This window comes from Apis florea, unplaced genomic scaffold (assembly GCF_048593485.1).
Source record: "Apis florea isolate Af1SG1 unplaced genomic scaffold, ASM4859348v1 contig_2291_pilon, whole genome shotgun sequence".
NCBI classification, from domain to species: domain Eukaryota; kingdom Metazoa; phylum Arthropoda; class Insecta; order Hymenoptera; family Apidae; genus Apis; species Apis florea.
In genome coordinates, this window is record NW_028256553.1 from 2,363,109 (window position 1) to 2,380,911 (window position 17,803).

Below are 17,803 nucleotides of genomic sequence, written 5' to 3' on the forward strand. Positions count from 1 at the left end.
GAATGTTCTCTGTGGTAGATGACACGTAATCGTTCTTGCGATCGAGGTTGTTATCGGAAGACGAGGATCGTTCCTTTTCTTCGAAAGCATGTAAGTGTAATTTACATTATTAATAATTAAATTTTCCTCCCGTCGAAATATCCAATACCTCCCGATTTCTCCTGATTTTTATATAGTTTAAAAAAGAGAAAAGAATCCAGACTTGCATCAACTTTTAACTAAGAAAGAAAGAACTTGAATAAACGAATTGTTATTAGATATTTCCGTTTCGTTTTAAAAAAAAAAAAAAAAAAAAAGGATATACGAAACGATATTTTCTCCGTCCAATAACCAATTAACGCATAACGTTTGGGCGGAAGCGCCATCTCCGATCGAATTTCCGTAATAACCGATCCGAGTCGGCGCTCTCAATCGATGATCACTTCAACGATCACTTCCGAATGTAAATGAATTCGAGCCTTTATCGAAACACTTCCGAAGAGGAGGATAAACCACGGAGAGAAATTCGAGATATTTGGATGCATTGAGAGTGCACCCCATCCAACATATTGAATCGTCATAAAGCGTTCGCGTGCATCAGACCTTGCTCATTGTCCTGTCATTCACTCGTCATCCGACCACTTCAACGTGTGCGTGTGCGTGCGCGTGCGCGTGTAGGAGGAAATAAAAATAAACCACCCCTAATTCACGTTTTCCCTCCCTCACGATTACGTGAAAACGGCGTGGTCCTAAGCCAGGATCAACCAGATCCCCCTCCCTCTCCCTCCCCCCCCCCCTCCCCCTCCTTCCCTTCGAAGAACGGGGAATCGTTCTTCGATTTTACGAAACTGTTGCGTTCATGCCACGAAGGGATTAAGAGCAGAGGTGAATCGAGGATAGTGATCCGTTCTCTGAGACGATCGTCCTCGTTATCGTCTGTGTTTCAAGAGATGCACGCGAGGGATCGTTTCGAAATTGGATTTTACGAATATGATCGAGAGAATTATCGAGAGATTGAAAACTCGACTCGATATTTCACGTGTTTTTTTTCCCGGTATAAAATTCGTAGTGTAAAACGAATGGGTATGAAAGGGATGGAGAAGATGGATACGAAAAATCGATTAGAATTGATAATGAGGAAAGGACGTCTGTTTGAATCGACGAGGTAGCACGTGCGAGCGTGAATGTGACTTTTCAGAAATTCAGTTAGGGTGAATTCGAAACGAACAATAGTTGCAACAATGTGCAGCTGCCCCATCATTACCGTAGCCTCGTCACCGTAACTCTTACCAAACACAACGACTACGATTTTCGAGAATGGAACGGCTGTTTCGAATCCTCCTCCGTTTCTAAATCCAATCATATCGCGCGATTATTAACGAAACACCGATTCTCTAACGCCAACAACCTCTGTCTCGATTAATTTCGAAAGAAATTTCGAAAGAAGAATCGAATCGACGCGATTCGATCTTCCTTCCTTTCTTCTTTTACGCCCAAACCAAGACCATTCACCCTCCCAACGGAGTTTCCCATTTGCAAAACGAATCGAAGAAGGGGGAAAGGAGCGTTGGAAATCAATTCGAAGCCAATTTGCAGTGTCTTTGAGCGGTGGTGGTTGGTCGGCTGGCGCCTTAAAAGTGCGTAAATAAATAGATTCGGACGTGGCGAGGGCGAGGCCGTGGAAACGAGACAATAAGCCCGGAGGGTCCTCTCGGCGAGAGCTCAAAGAGTGGCCATGCTGCGACACTCGTCCAGTAATCTAATAAAGGGGTTGCTTTCCTCGGCCCCCTCCCCTTCGCGCATTCCTCTTATTTCTTCGTCGTCGTCGTCGTCGTCGTCGTCGTCGTCTTTTCCCTCCCTCTGATGATTCGAAGGTAAATATTACCCCAAAAGATTTCGACCGGCGACGGAAAATGGGCAATTTCTGCTTCTTAAACCTTGCCCATCCTCGAAGAAGAAGGGGTCCTCCGCTTCTTTTAATTTCATCTCTTTCTCGTTCCGCGTGCCAATGAAACCATGTAAGTATTATTAGATTCGATTCCTCGTTTTGAACAGAAGTATATAAATATAAAGAGATAAAAGGGAAAGGAAATTTCTTCTTTCTTTTTTTATAATAGAAGAAGAATAACAAGAATCGTGGACAACAATTCTTGTCCTCAAAAATATTCTCTTTCGGCGATCCATTCGACTATTGCTCGAATTTAAGAATTATCGGAAGAGTAATCGATTAACCGTCCTCTTAAAATCATCATCGTCGATTCCACTCGAATTATTTTTCGAAATCCAAGAAACAGTAGCGTCAAGCTTGGATGGCCAATGATTAATCCGACGTTAAACGATCGAGTTCTCGATCTTTTTTCAATTGGTTCGGTGAACCGAGGAAATTTTCGCAAGGTGCACGAACATACACGGTGTTCGCGTGGGCGAAAGAAAAGAAGCAACAGAGCGAGAGAGAGAGAGAGAGAGAGAGAGAGAGAGAGAGAAGGAGGAGAGGGGGGGAGAGAAAGGTCTTTCAGAAACGGCAGCTATTTACGAGACTGAATGGAAGAGGGTCCTCGAGGGGGGAAGGCGGCCGCCACCCTTAATTCCGCCCCTGAACACCGCTATATCGACCAGCCAACTCCATTCGGCCATTCCGCATTTTAAAGGGAAAATTTCGGTTCGTACGACTTTCTCTCCACAGATTATTCTCGACGAGCTCGGAGATCACCACAGCTCGGATGGAAAATAACGCGACCTCTTGCTCCTGGCAGCTCGTTCCCCCTCTCCTTGGAAATTTTCTTGCGAACTACAGAAATTCCAGACGATCGTGATTTCCTTTCTATTAATAGCAACAAAGATCTTCTATTCGGATTCTTCTGTTTCGAAAAAATTTCATTGAAATCTTCGCAGCCTCTAAGAAGATAAATAAAAGATATTTTCGATTCCGTTCTTTTCCAAATTTCCAAAAACTCTTCGCATCCGTTTAAATCGAAAAGTATCGAACCGATCACGATCTCCGAATCGTGGCAAATATTCCATCGAATAATCTCTTCGAATCACGAAAAAGAACGAAAAAGAAAAAGAAGAAGAAGAAAAAAAAAGAAATGTAGGAAAACAACGCAAACGGATCGAAAAAAAAAAAAAAGAAAGAAACGGAGTGGAGAGAAGGGACTAAACAAACGAGTGGCGTTCATCAGGCAACGGAATTTCGAGGTTGTTTGCTCGCGACGAGTCCCGTGCAGGCGCGGGTGGGATGCGAGAGGGCCCGAGAGAGGGAAAATGAATTCGACGAAGGGAGAGAAAGTAACTGGCAAAGGTCCCGCACGTGACGTCCTTTCCGGCCTCGTCCTTCCCCTCCTTCCGGTACCGCCCCCACCCCCGTGTTTGTTTTAGTTATTTTATCACACGGCCGAGAAATCGGGACACCTCGCAAACTTCCGTTCGTATACGTTCCGTCTCGGCCGAGGAATGATTGTAATATTTACGTCGAAGGTGAACGAATTGCCGTGCGGGCAAAAGTATGGTGGGGGAAGTCACGAATCGAGCGCGCGCCTTTGTTACGGTAAAATATTTCGTTTATGTATCGATATCTCTCGTTTCGTAATATATCATTTGTCGAATAATACAATTGTTGTTGCAATTGAGATTTAATTTAATTTTCGGATCAATATTTCTCTTCTTTCTTGAATTATATTAATATTAATTCGTTACGATAAATTAAACACAATTGGTTTGTTTTCCAAATTATTAATATTTATCGAATCGAGTAATACTTGTGTAATTATATTTTGTATATAATAAATCGATAAATATTACAATCCCGTGTTTTAACATTTCAATTTTAATAATATTATTGATTCTCATTGATTTATACTTTTTATGCTTCAACAAAGAATATTTCATACTTCATATTACTATTAATATTTCCATTCCTGTATAATTAAAACAAAATTTATCTGAGAAATAAAATAAAATTATTTCTTTCTTCTAAAATTATCTTGTAATTATTATTATTATTATTATAACGAAATTTAATAAAATTCACTTTCACCGCAGCAGCTATTTAGCATGCCGAGGATAACCGAGGATCGATTCGATTTATCCGTCCGATCAATTTATCATACGCTTTGTACAAGTAACGCGACTTCCTTCGCTAATTAGCATGCGACTACCAGACGATCAACGTAACGATGTTGCATAACGATTTGTGTATTATCTTGACTGCATACCCGCCATACGTTAAACGTAAACCACAGTGGCATACGTGTTAATTATTCACGGATAATTACCGCGTCGCGACTCGTACGACTCTGTAACCAGGAAACATTCAGTTTTCAACTTTCTTATTCGCTATCGTCCATTTCTATTACGCGAACACTCTCACGGATCAGAGTTCCCGATGCAGTTAAATCACTCATCTTTCACGATGCTTGTGCAATATGCATTACTTTGCACGCGTTTGGACGCAAGAAAACGTGAAACAATTATTCTTCTTCAAGCCGGTAGCTTGAAAGAAAGTGTTGAAGAATCTGAAAATTTTTATGTGTGCACAAATTTCTCTTTCCGCCGTTTCAGATTTTTAGAATACACAAGGTGAATTGTACGTACTTACTTACTTAACGATTATCTTATCATTCGTGAAATATATCAAACTCTTTCCAACTACATTCTTTCTACATTTCTACACGATAGATTGCTTCTTTAAGAGAAGATGAAAAATTCTTCCATTGAAAATCGTTGTGGATTTTAATTATATAAATTTCGAACAGTGTTCGTCTATTCTTCGATAGATAATTTAAGATACGATTGATCATCGATATATAAAATCGAAAGCTTCAAAAATCTTTCGTATCCATCCATCGAATCAAATTATCGAAAAATATCGATCATGTATCCGTGAATTAGCGCGACGTGAGATTGAAAATTTAGAAAAAACTTTATCGTATCGATTCGATTTACCTGGATCGACAATGATCTTGACTCGGATCCAGAGTTTCGTAGGCGTGCTCACGTAGCGTGTATCGGGGCGAATTGGTGCACGTGGGTGGGCAGACTCGCCCCTAGATCCGTGTGTAGTGGCGCACACACGATCGCTTATTTATCGGTAGATCGCGACACTACATCTCGATACGGGAAGCATTACTTTCGAAGAAAATATGATCGGCGAAAGTAAATCGGCCGGTGTCCCGTGGCTTGGTCAATCCTTTGCAAAAGTACCGATTATTAATACCTTTCGACATACCGATAAAAATTGTACTCTCGATCCTTTCTCAATGTATAAAATTCTTTTAAAAAATTATTCGCTTCGATCATTTTACTTTTCACTTCGAGTATCGAGCATCATCAATCGATACTAAACACACTTTTGCATGTACTTCTCGTTCCACGAGTCTGATTATTCTCACCTACGAATCCTCAAGTTTCACACGCATGGCAATATTATCGAACGAGCTAGAGCGAAGTGTGGATGAGGCTGCGCGATAGGAATCTCATCGATCCAATCCCCGCGATCCAATTCCCAAAAAACGGGAAATTCTTTGGTCTGGAATCGTAACCGCTTACGTACTTACAGCGCAGCTGGCTAAGAGGAGCTCGTAAGAAACACGGTTGGAGGAGGGAATGGGGGAGAGACGAGGCCTGACATTCGGTGGAACGAGCGATAAAGCGAAGCGGATCGGTCCAGATCGCGGAAGAGGACGGATCGAGATCCGTATGGGTGCTTCTCCGACGGTGGTTTACAGCCGGCCAATCGCGGCGTAGTATCTTCGCAGAGCTATCCATCTCAACCCACGGGAGAGAACAACCTCTGTTCTCGACCTCCTACGAGTGTCATAACCCGCGTGAGCGCCACGGTATCTCTTCAACGGAGTATAAAGTAACTAGAGTAACGCTAGGGTCCCCTAGATCCGTAAAAGATCGTACGCCGATTTCATAATATTTGTCGAGCGCAATCTGCTTCTTGATTTTTGACTCGTGTATGTTACTTGGAAATAATAATTTGGATGAAGATATCGAAGATACTCTACTCCATGAGAAAGAAATTTCAACTTTTAAAAAAAAGTAGGAATTTGATTAAGTTAAAAACCGAAGTTAAATATCGTTATACGAAAAGTTACGAGCGATGTTCCGCTATAAATGAGAAGAAGATTTGGTGGAAAGGAAGAACAACGGTCAGAATTTTATTTAACTAACGTTCACAGTTAAATCTTTAATAAATCAAATCGAAATCCAATGTATGTATGATCCGTTGTTTAGTCATAATTTTACGAATGTAAAAATTTTGAATTCGATAAAAAAGAGGAAAAAAAAAATTTCCAAACCAATCTTCTTCTCCCCATCGATATCGTTTAACGTTTCGAAACACCGGCATTCTCCCGAGAAGGAATATAACGATCATTAACCCCGTGTTAATTTCCTCTACCACTCCCTGCTTTAATGAAACGCCCATTAACGATCTTTTACGGATAGAATCGGCAAGAATGCCGTGTAATGAACGATTGGACGAGCGTTATATTCAATCCTTTCATACGCTCACAATAACTCTCTCAATAAAATTTTCATATCGATACTCCCCTCTCCCCTCCTCTTAAATCTTACCGTCGTCCATACTCGATTTTTTCTTCCTCCTCTTCTTCTCCTCCTTCTTCTTTTTTCTCTACTCTCCCACGAGGCGGGAAGAACGTCTCAATACACGGACTCGTAGTGGACGACGAGTTGGTGCCAAGGGGCCCGGTAATATACGGCCCCTAAATCATCGAGCGAGAGGATATAGGTGGCTGCCCCATCTAACCAGGGTAACCACTCCGTAAACATATCAATCAGGCAAACGTGCATCGCGAACGTTTAGAATCCCATTCACCTGTTTGCATATGATAATCGAAAATTCCATCGCGTGAATTAGCCCCATTAGGGGATCGCCTCTTACAGCAATTACGCTGTACGACCGAGATAATTGGCAACTCTCGTTCTTGTATCGTTTTCACGATTCAGGAAACATTATTATAAAAGCGGGAAAGTGGCGAAAGACGGGACGCGAAAAAAAAAAAAAGGAAATAAGAAACGACGGTCAGCTGGCGGTTGGGGCGATTGAAAACGGCGAACAATGAAGAAACAGAAACAGACGAACCGGACCGAGACGCACGCAATTCCGATGTTGCGCCCATCTCAAGGATTGTGCGCGATCGCGTGCGCTTGCTTTAATTACACCTGCGCGTAAATAAACGAGTGAAAATAATTTCGTAATTTGCCTCCAATTCCCGCGGAATATATCGATCGATAAAACATCGGCGTAAACAACATCGATGGTCTTCTGCGCGAAAAAAAGGGAAAAAAGTTATATACAATTTGTGGACGATGTTCACGATGTGTTTGTGATTTCTTTTTTAATAAAACTGTCAAATCCTTCCCTCCCTAACATCCTAATCAAACGAATCTTTCGCAAAGACTTTTAAACTGATTGATACTAATTTAAGATCGCTTCTCTCGAATCCTCCGACGAATACATATTCAGGAACGAGAGATTCAGATTCTTCGAGGACGATCATCAGGTCCTCGAGAATGGTAGCGAATAGAGGCGGATGAAGTTGTGTAGTAGGGTGGGTAGTAACAATGAAACGCGGTTGATAATGCGAGAATGGACGAAGGAAAGGAGGATGGCCAAGAGAGGAGGTTGCCCAAGGAGATCATTAGTCCACCTGGCTGTGGCCCCGGGTAACGCTTAACCGCTTGACAAGCGTTGCGGGCCGTTATCGGTTCGTCCCTAATTATGCACACGTGACCACGACGTTGCGCGAAGCCTCGTGGGTATGCTCCCTTTCTCTTCCTCCTCTCTCCTTCGCGGCTCGTGTTTTAAAATTAATCGCATTGTCCTTCTTCCCTCCGCCCGTTCGATCAACAGCCGCATACGTCCGCCGATGAATGGGCCAGCTGCAATCCCTACAACGCCACCTGTAAGACCCTTATTTCACCCATTCTTAATCACATCTCTCGCTCCTTTCAACCATTTTTACCCGCTAAAAATCGCGATGCCGATGATTTTTAAAGCTGCGCTAAAAAAGGAGAAGGAGAAGGATGCGCGCACGCTTTTTATACTTTATCATTTTTCGAAGGGCTTCGGGCTCCTGTCGTGGTTTCGTACGATACGGGTAGACGGGCGCGCTCGTTTGGAGAAGGAACGATTCCGAGTATCGAATCGGCCGAAACGACTTTCGGTCGTTCGAAAAAACGAAATAGTGCACGAAAATGGCGGCCCCCGGTGACGAGCCATGAATGTTTAGGCGGCACGATTAAAACGTCTCTCATCGTGGACCTCTGAGAATCGTATCGCGGAACGAATGCCGATCGATCCACCGCCACAGTGGGAATGCGAGGGCGCAGCGTTTGATTTATACCGCGCGCCAATTTTTGCGTCTGTGTGTTTTGCCGTGCGTATACCTCGTCGCACCGCGAGATTAAGGGAAGATTAAAATATTAAAGTGTCGTTCGATGTAATTTTAATTAACCACGTCACACGATTTGATAAATTTCCTTTTCTCAAGTATTCCTCTCATCTAAAATGATCAGACCCACTCACGGATTACGATGGGCCAGGCTTCCAACAAACCAATCAAATTTCGATTCAAAAAATTTGAAGAAAGAAAGTCACGAAAATGGTTACAACGTACACGTTACAATGGAACGCGATCGTAAACACTTAAAAATCCTCTTAATCCTGATTAATATCGGGAGTCTCGTGTTGCACGTTGGAAATTATCGTACACGTGTTTCGCCGAGTCGAACGATCCTACATATGGGAACAAGCTCGTCCGCTACCACGGATGTCCTTCTCTCTCTCTCTTCTCTTCTTCCACCCACGCGATCCATTCGGTCTCCACCGATCCGCGTCGAATCTCCCCTCGATGCCATCGGTGATAAACGCTCGCGGAATGACTCGGGATCGCATAACTGCTGCCCGCGTTTACAACGTACGAGCTTAATCGCGAGGCCACGATTCAGCTACGGCTTCATCCTTCGAATTGCATTCCTACTCTGAATCGCAAAGATCTCGTCGAGAATCGTTGCACGACGATTTTCACGCGGTTCCACCTTCCTTACGATCGATCTTCAATTCGATATAAGAACTTGCTTAGAAGAAAACTAAAAATCTTTTATCTCTTCTTTCACTCGTCAGAAAAAAATCGAATACGCATCCATAAAAAAAAAAAAAAAAAAAAGAACAATAATCGAACGCGGTCTCGACAACGACCTAATCTCGTCGCCGCGGCGATCGTCGCAATCGTTCCACGAAAACCGATCCACACCCCGAGGGCGGGGGTGGAGGAAAATAATCGCGAAAGAGGAGGAGGAGGAGGAGGAGGTCGTATCGCGGCATTATAGCAGCGTGACTCCGTCGACTCGCGTCCACGGCTCATCTGAATAAATATCGTATTATAATTAAAGGAATCGTTCGAGCCATAAATCAATGAGGCCGGTTTATATATCAGCCCTCACCTATATAATGTGTACCGGTGGTGTACCACAGCGGGCCCCGCGCACGCCGTGGGGGGTCCCCCTATGCTAATGGCGCCCTCTCACGAAGCGCAAGGGCTGACAAGAGGCGCGGATAGAGAGACCACGGCGTCCGGCCCTGACCCTGGCCAAAGAGAGAGACAGAGAGAGAGGTATCCTTTCGCGAGCACACGCCTCTCACGAAAGAGAGAGAGAAAGAGAGAGGGGCCTCTGTTCGATCGGCCTCTGATCTTCGCCGACCGCGACCGCTTATCAATTTGTTAGCGAGCGCTGTTTGTTAAATCAAATCAAGGGCTTGCACGCCGTGCCGATAAATAATCCTGCTTAATATGTGTGCGCATCCTCGAGTCCTCCCTCCCGATTCTTCGTGTACATTACACCCACGTGCATGTCGGCCAGCGGGATCTAGGAGAGGAGGGGAGCGGAGGGGAGTGAGAGTACACGCGTTTCCATCCACGTGGTTTATTGATCCATCGATCGATCGATCGATCGATCGACCGACCGACCCATCGGGGTTCCCGAGCCTCTCCTCCTCCTCCTCCTCCTCGGCTTCTCCTCTGTCGGCGTAGCAGCGGCTTGTCAGTGCCCCGATCGAGCTATCGAGACGGAGTGATTGAGCCTGATTTGCGGGTAGACCGGCGGCTGATTTATGGCGAAACTAGGAGGGTAGATTCTTCTGCGATACCGCGCCGAGTCGTGCACTCGCCGAGTCGGATCCCTTCCTAAGTGGAGCAACGAGTCGAACTTGGAGGGAGGGGGTTTTAACTCGTTTCGAATTTTTCGAAGGAGAGAAACGAAAAGGGGTGCAATTTATTACGAGTATATCTGTATTACGAGTATATTTATATCTCACGGAATTCGATCTGGAAATTTGAAATTTTGAGAAATTTTGAGTCGGAGTAAATGACGCGTACCGATAACGAATTAATTTTCGAATTATTTATCCCACGCGTGGAGGCGTGGATCCCTAAGCGTTAAATATTGGGGAATAAAGGGAAGGGGGCGTTTATTATGACGAGTCGGGACACGACGCGGACACACGGTAGTTTATTTGGGTCTGGAATTTTGCGGGGCCCGAACGGCGCGGCTGCGATTAACAAAGGGCGATACAAATTAGATTAAATCGCCGTAGGGGGCGGCATCACGGTGGAGAAAGGCGAATGATGATACCGCTTGATAAATAGACGAACGTCATGCGATGCCTAAACGGAGAGCCTTCCTTCGCCGCCCCCTCGTTCGAGCAAGCGGCTTTTCCAGCTCGATCACGTTTTCCGAGTATCTTCCATATAATTCTTAATTTTATTCTCCATTCCTTCCATCGCTGCAATTATTTTATTAATACGCGTTTCAATGATAAAGATCACGTAGGATTATTGTTAACGATAACAACTCGATTTTCAACTTACAATACAAAATCAATATAGATAGAGATGAATTTTTCAACACTGCTCACAATCGAGCGAATGCGTTTCGAAGTAACGATAAAAGTATGCGATATGGCTGCGGGAGAAGGAAAGAAACAAGTCGAGGAGCGAACACACCCCTCGAAGCCGGGCCAATATTTAATTACAGATAATTACCGGTTATAATGCGCGGCAGATCGGCGGCCTGCCGTTTAATTGATCGGCTTTACGGCCTGATTTGTGTATCTGCCGTTCGTGCGATCCGCCGTTAAACTCCGAGGCCCGATCTTTTTAATCCTCCGTGGAACCCCCGTGTGCATCGTGTGTTTAAACGGCATTACGCAATCCGCCATTCGATACGAAACAACCGACGCGCTCCAAATCTTCTCGCCTAATAAATATCCAATAATATCCCACGTATCGATTATCTTAGCCATTCTATTGCCACAACAGTAGTTACAAATTTCTTTTCCAAATTCACGGGTCGATATCAAAGTCGAGTCTGTCGAGTGTTTGAGAATCCCTGATCCAATAAATAATAGGGAGATCGGAGGTGGAGCGACACGTCTCCCCGGGAGAAAGGGGTTCGGCGATTGCTCGATCGTGTGTTGCATCATTGCCGGGTTACATCAAGGGGCAGCCTATTCCATGCCTTCCTATATCTTGCGCGGTGTTTACCCACGTTTAAAAGTTTAAAGCCGGTAAAACACGAGAGCCGGGGATGGTCGGCTTCCTTTGCCAGGGTCGGAGCATGCAGATCCGACGCGAAATATCATTAATAGTCGTTTGCCGGATGACCGAGCCCGGTAATCGATCCCTTCTGCGGTTCGAGATCGAAGGATCGAACGAAAACCGCAACACGCTCGACTTTTAGCGGCCTCCGCGCAACTCTTTGCTCAAGTCGAGCAGCCACCGGCCCTGCATAAATTCGAACGAAACGATCGTTCGTTAATAATCTTAATTTAAAAAAACTCTCGAGGCTAGGGAAAAAGAAGAAGAAGAAGAAGAAGAAGAAGAAAAGAGAGGAATCGATCGATTCAACCTTTGCGCCATCTTCTATCCCCATAAAAGATTTCCCCGCACTTTCTCCTGCCAGCCCCCTTTACATCTCTCCTATTCCGCGAACTGTCCACTCCACGTTTCCTTACCGTCGATCGCTCAACCGTCGTTCTCTCGGCTTTGTAATTGCCCTGTGCGCCAGCGGCTCCATTTCGAGCGGCCGAGCTCCGATACGGAGTCAAAAGAGGCCGCTTGCAAAAAAAGCCGCGGCGAATACAAGAGGGGCGGGGGGGAGGGGGAGGGGGAGAGGAAGGAAACCGAGAGAGAGAAAACTCCATCAAAAGCGGAAGAAGAGAGGAGCGGATCTAGCGAAGGTTCCCACGTGCGTGGGCCTCGAACGAGCGGCCCGGCTCCATTTTCGATGGCGCCGAGCATTCCACCCGAGCTCGTGTGAAATGCTCCAACTCGATCCCTTGCTTCGATCGACGCGTTCTCCGAGCGAGTTGCACACCTGATGAGGGCGAGGGGGAGGCGGTAAAAAGGGCAATCCCACGCGCAATGTCCACCGTGGCAACAACGCCGGTCGGGGGGGATCGCCGCGCGGTGTCATTGTTCGTTTGATTGCCGGGGCTCCTGGGCCGCTCGCGCTCGGCCCGCCTTTTATTAGTCGTCGATTAGCCTCGCTGTACGAGGTCCGCGCGAGGGGAGCCGGCTTACGATCAACCACCGTGCAACTGCGTGACCACGGATCGCCACGGGTCCCGATAGGAAACCCCCTTCGACTGTCGATGCATCCTCCTCGTCTTCTTCTTCTTCTTCTTCTTCTTCTTCTTCTTCTCTTCGAGGGAAGATCGATGGGGATCGGTGAATTTTATTTGGAGTTGTAATTAGATCGGATGCTCCTCCAACGACTTTGTTCGTTTTCCTCTTGGAACGTGCGTGTACACGCTTCTGCGTGAAATTAGAATATTCTTCCGAGAATTCATCCTCGGCTCGGCCAATTTAATTAGATGAGCATTCAGAAGTGGTGCGTGGCAGGGGCCGATACAACAATAATAATAACGGAGGAGCGGAAAAGAGGCCGCGTCCATTAGTTACGTTGTGAGATCTGTTGGGGGGGAGGGGTGCTCCAGATAGTCCGCACCGTCATCGTCTCGATACAAAGACAACGCCGCCACAGGAGCTGGACGAAGAGGTAGAAAAAGTGGCTATGCTAAATAATAGTCCTGCCGGCGGTTCGTTGCTCGCCTCTCCTCGCATAGTTCATTCATGAATCCGGATTCGTGTGCTCCTTTAGTGGAAGAGGAGCTATTGAAAAACCATCCCATGCGTTTCGAGAAGAAATTCTGATCTAAACCTCTCCGCATTCCCCTCCACCGTTCCTATTAACATGACCGGACGAATGCGAGGTAGAATTCGTCGTTTCAATCACGACGAAAAATTTCGCTTATCCGTTTCGCGTACAAATATGGAGGACGCTTCTTTCGTGAAGTTTTCTTCCTTTCTCTCTCAACTCAAACGTTTCTCCCCTGCCAGCCTCTTTCGCCAACTTCTTCCTCTCGAACGACACCGCAATTTCGGCCGTTAAATGGACGGGACTCTTCTAAAAGATTCTTCAGAGCTACCTTTTTTCAGGTAGCCTCTACTAAACGCTTGCCATTACTGACATTAGGTGACGAAGGTGAACGGTGAATAACCCGAGATCCATCGCGGATAAGACGAACGTTCTTCATTCTCTCTCTCTCGTTCCTGCGTGTTAACAAGGAAGAGAGGAGGGGAGAGGATCCTCGGTGGAAAATCTCCTCAGAGAAAAGCTTTCAACGGCTTGGAGGATTCTCGAGATTCAGATTAACGCGATAATCGAGGATCGTTTACGCGCACCACGGGAAACTGGAGGCGGAATAGAGATGGGAATAGAATTTTCGCGACGACGTTGGAATTCAGCCGGGTTATTGGTCGGTCGAAGCGGAGGAAGCTCGTAAAGATCGACTCGAGCGAGACGAGTCGCGATCCGTAGACGGTCGAGGCTAAGCATCCAGACCAGTTGAACCCGAGTCGGCCAAGTCCATCCCGGAATAGTCAAAGGACTCGTGAGACGCGTCCCCTTGGACGGCATGTCGGCCGCGTTTTTCCTCGGCCGTCGCCAATCAAACGGGTTCGAAACCGGGGACCGGGGTCGGTTGTTGCGCCTGCCGTGGAAAGAAATAGTCCTGTAACGGGATAAACGAGTGTTCGCCACCGCGCATTCCGATACGTAACGGAGAAAAGTGTGTATATATCGTGGACGCAACACGATGCGGCGTGTTGTAAAAAATTTCCTGGAAAACGATCGTGCAACGTGCATATAAAATTCGAGTAATTTCAACCGCAGCCGGCAGCAGCCCAGCTCTTCTCGCTATTCGCGGAACCGGCCTTAGTGGAAGCAGTAAAATCCTTGCATCGTAGCTGAGAGAGAGATGCGTTTGCGTACGAACGATCCGACCTCACGACGGTCGAGAATCGTTTCTCTTTCTTCCTCTTCTTTCTTTTTTCTTTTTATAAGAAGAAAACGACGATCGACTACGTTTCCCTCTTTTTCTTTCTTCTTTTCTCTCGAGAGAAACGGGAGGGAGGGATTCGTTTCACGAGCTCGTCCTTTTTTTTCCCAATCGCGTAAATCGTAAACAGTTCACCACCGCCGAGCGAGAAATTTCACCTTCTGCTACCCCCTACCATCTGGCAACGCCATTTCCTGCCCCAACAGTGCCGCCCGTAATCATTATTATTCGCGGCCAAATAGCCGGTGGCTCTCTTCTCTCTCTCTCTCTCTCTCTCTTTCTCTCTCTCCAGCCACTGATTGGCCTTCTCCCTATCTTGAAAATACCAACTCTCCGCAGCCGCACCGCCGCATTAAACCTCGTTCACCGTTCGCTCGGGGTTAATCGTCCGCGTTCGTATTGTTTGTCGGTCAACTAACCATTTCACCATTTTGTTCTTCAACCGGACCGGTGTTCCATCGATACGATAAAATACTCGCCCATTCTCGAAATTTCTTACTTTTCATACAGCCAAGTCTTTCACAATTCACTCGAAACGAAACAAACGAAATTCACTCGTCTTTCAACCAATAACTCTTCCGTTTAACGTTCAACTCCCAAATTTAAACTATCAACTTGGTAATCAGCAAGTTTTTAACAGTTTGGATCTCACGTATCTCCGCGAAGGATCGGCGGAACAGATTAAAACGACGGAGGGGAGGAGCGGCATTCCATCGGTTTCACGCCATCGTCGCACGCCCGCATACAACTTCCGCCAATTATCGGTGGGCGAAGGGAAGGAAATGGGACGAGAGAGAAGAGGGGAGGTGTGGTGTGGACGTCTCGTTGCGGAATGCACGTCGAATGCAAAGCACCGGCAAGGTCGCTGGATTTCGAGGGAACCGGGAGAGTCGCTGGTGGGCCCCCCCCCCTCCCTCCCCCTCCCCCGTCACCTTCGCGCAGGTAGTCGAGAGCGGAGGAGGGCGGAGAGGTGAGGAGAGAAGGAGACGAGCAGGAAGGCAGTCAGCCACCGTGCCGAACGGCGGAGAGGAGAGTGGCGAGGCGGAGGGTAAAGGCCCCGGGCGAGGTCACCCACCGCCTCCGCCCTCTCACTCCCCCGCACACCCTGATTACCCGCAGCCGGGGGCGGGACACACTGTAATGAGCATCGAAGAGGTGCTCAACTTCCACTCGGCCGCCAAGTTTTTCATCCTTCCTTCCTTCCCTCCTTCCTTCCAATTTTTCGAAAAATTCCACCTTCCTTCGAATATTCCATCTTCGAAACTCGAATCACCGAACGGATCGAAGATGTTTAAACAGATAATTTATCGGCCGATAATTTCCGTGAGATAATTCATCCTCTTTCTTCGTTTTCCGTTTCGATTGATGAACGATACAGCAAAGCGGGGGGGGGGGGGGGGGGAGGAAGGGCGCGAATCCGTGAATGGGATGGTAGGTAGCACGACCTCGATTCCGAAGATACCCGCTGAGAAGGTCGCGGGGAGCGTGAACGCGAAGGAGGGTTATTGAGGCCGGTTGAATACAAGAGTGGCTCGGTCGGCTGTCGGCGAAGACACCCTGGATGATCGAGCGATGTTATTTTAAGTTTCCCTCCCATCTTGTTCCTAATCGGCTGTCAGCCACCCCCGTGGCCGGGGTCGTAGGGGCCGTCCCCACCTTCATGCGGGACATGCGCTACGTGACGCGGAAGAGGATGGAAGCGGGGGAGGGGTGGTGAGGGAGGATGATCCCGGCACGGGGACCCCCCGCGGACCACCAGATTCGCCCCTTTTGCGAGATTCGCGCCGAGGAAATCATACACCCCTCGAGGGGTTGGTTGGTTGGCTTCAAAACGTTTTACACTCTCATAACCGGGGGGGAGGGGGGGAGAGAGGAGGGACCTGTTGATCCTGTCGAAAATCGCTCATCGAAAAAGCGTTTCATCGACGATCTCGGTTGGTGGCCTGAGAAATACAGACGATGAAGTTGAATTGGAACAGATTAGATCCAGATCCTGTTTCGTTTATTATCGTGGAACGATAAGTAAAAAAAAAGTCCTTCCAGACGTGTACGTGTATAATCGCCAACGAGAGATCTTTCTAAACGAGAGGAGAATAAAGACCATCAGTTTCAGCGATTAGATAAATTCGAGAACGATTCCATTCGGTTTAATAGAAACCGGTTAATAAACGAATCTCTTTTATTTTTTTTAAACGAATCTCACGACCCCGGCACAAGATTTCACAAACGCGCTTTAATCGATCCCCTCCACCCGATCGACGCGACAGTTTTTTAATATCGGCGAAAATTCTCCCCCCCGCCTCCCCTCCTCCGCGATATTTGTTGCATTAACATCCTCCCCTCCCTCGTCCCCGTTTACAGCCGCGAGAGATAAGAGGCATAGTAAAATCCTATATCGACCTATAAATATTCGACGAGTGGCGACCGAGTCCGGTCGTTGCAAAAACCGGGAGGGATAAAGCGCATAATAAAAATTATAGCCGCGAGCCGCGATACCGGGAGGAGTAGGGGAAGCAGAAGGAGGAGGAGGAGGAGGAGGAGGGTGACTGGTGAAATTCCAGCAGAGTCCTCGAACTCTGGAATAGACCGTGAAGATGAAGTCGCTCCAGGAAAGTTAGGATGACCTCGCAGGGTCCTGCGGCTCGTTTGATGGACCACCACCTCTCTCCCCTTCTTTTTCTCCCTCTTTTTCTCCCCTCTCCCCGTGGCGTTCACGCATTTCCACCGGGGATACCCGTTTACACCGAGCCGAGTTTGGTGGCACATATTATATACCTGCGGAAAGGAGGCAGAACGAGGGACGAGACCGAGGGGGGAGAGAGAGAGGTTAAAAAGAAGAAGCGAAGGAGGAGGAGGGCGATCCCTCTCTCTCTCTCTCGTCCGCAGCGTGCTTATTGCGTGATATTAGCCACGGTGGCTGGCGGAGTAATCATAATCTCGAAAGAGGGACGACAAAACACCAGGCCCCGAATCGCATAACGCTGAATTTTACGACTTGTGGCATAGAGGACAGGCGACCGGATGCAACGTGACTTTTTACCTCCCTCTAACGTCCCCGGCTTGATGTCAACAAGAAGGGTGTCGTCGGTTTCCGCCGACACCCCTCCCCCTCCCCCAAATGGGAGGGAAGGGGACGAATCGAATCGGATCGGATCGAATCGGATGATGTCCCAAATTCTTCGAAGGAATTTATTCGAGGCGAGGAAATTTCGCACGATCCCGGGTTCTCGAATCTCGATCGTTTTTTCTCCAGTCGATCGCTGCTTAAACAAAATAAAAGAAGAAGGAAAATTTCGCTTTCCCGTTTCTCCAAAAAAAAAAAAAAAAGAAAAAAAAGAAAAAGAAGCAAGCGCGATTCGAATTGAGCGAGTCGAAAGCGAGAGGACGTAGAATGAA

General features: G+C 46.9%; 1 protein-coding gene across 2 annotated transcripts in view; it reads right to left on the reverse strand.

Annotated features, from left to right (window-relative positions):
* LOC100872881 (uncharacterized) overlaps positions 1-17,803 on the reverse strand; it is a 112,349-nt gene that overhangs the window by 68,366 nt on the left and 26,180 nt on the right. The gene's annotated exons all lie outside the window — the stretch shown is intronic.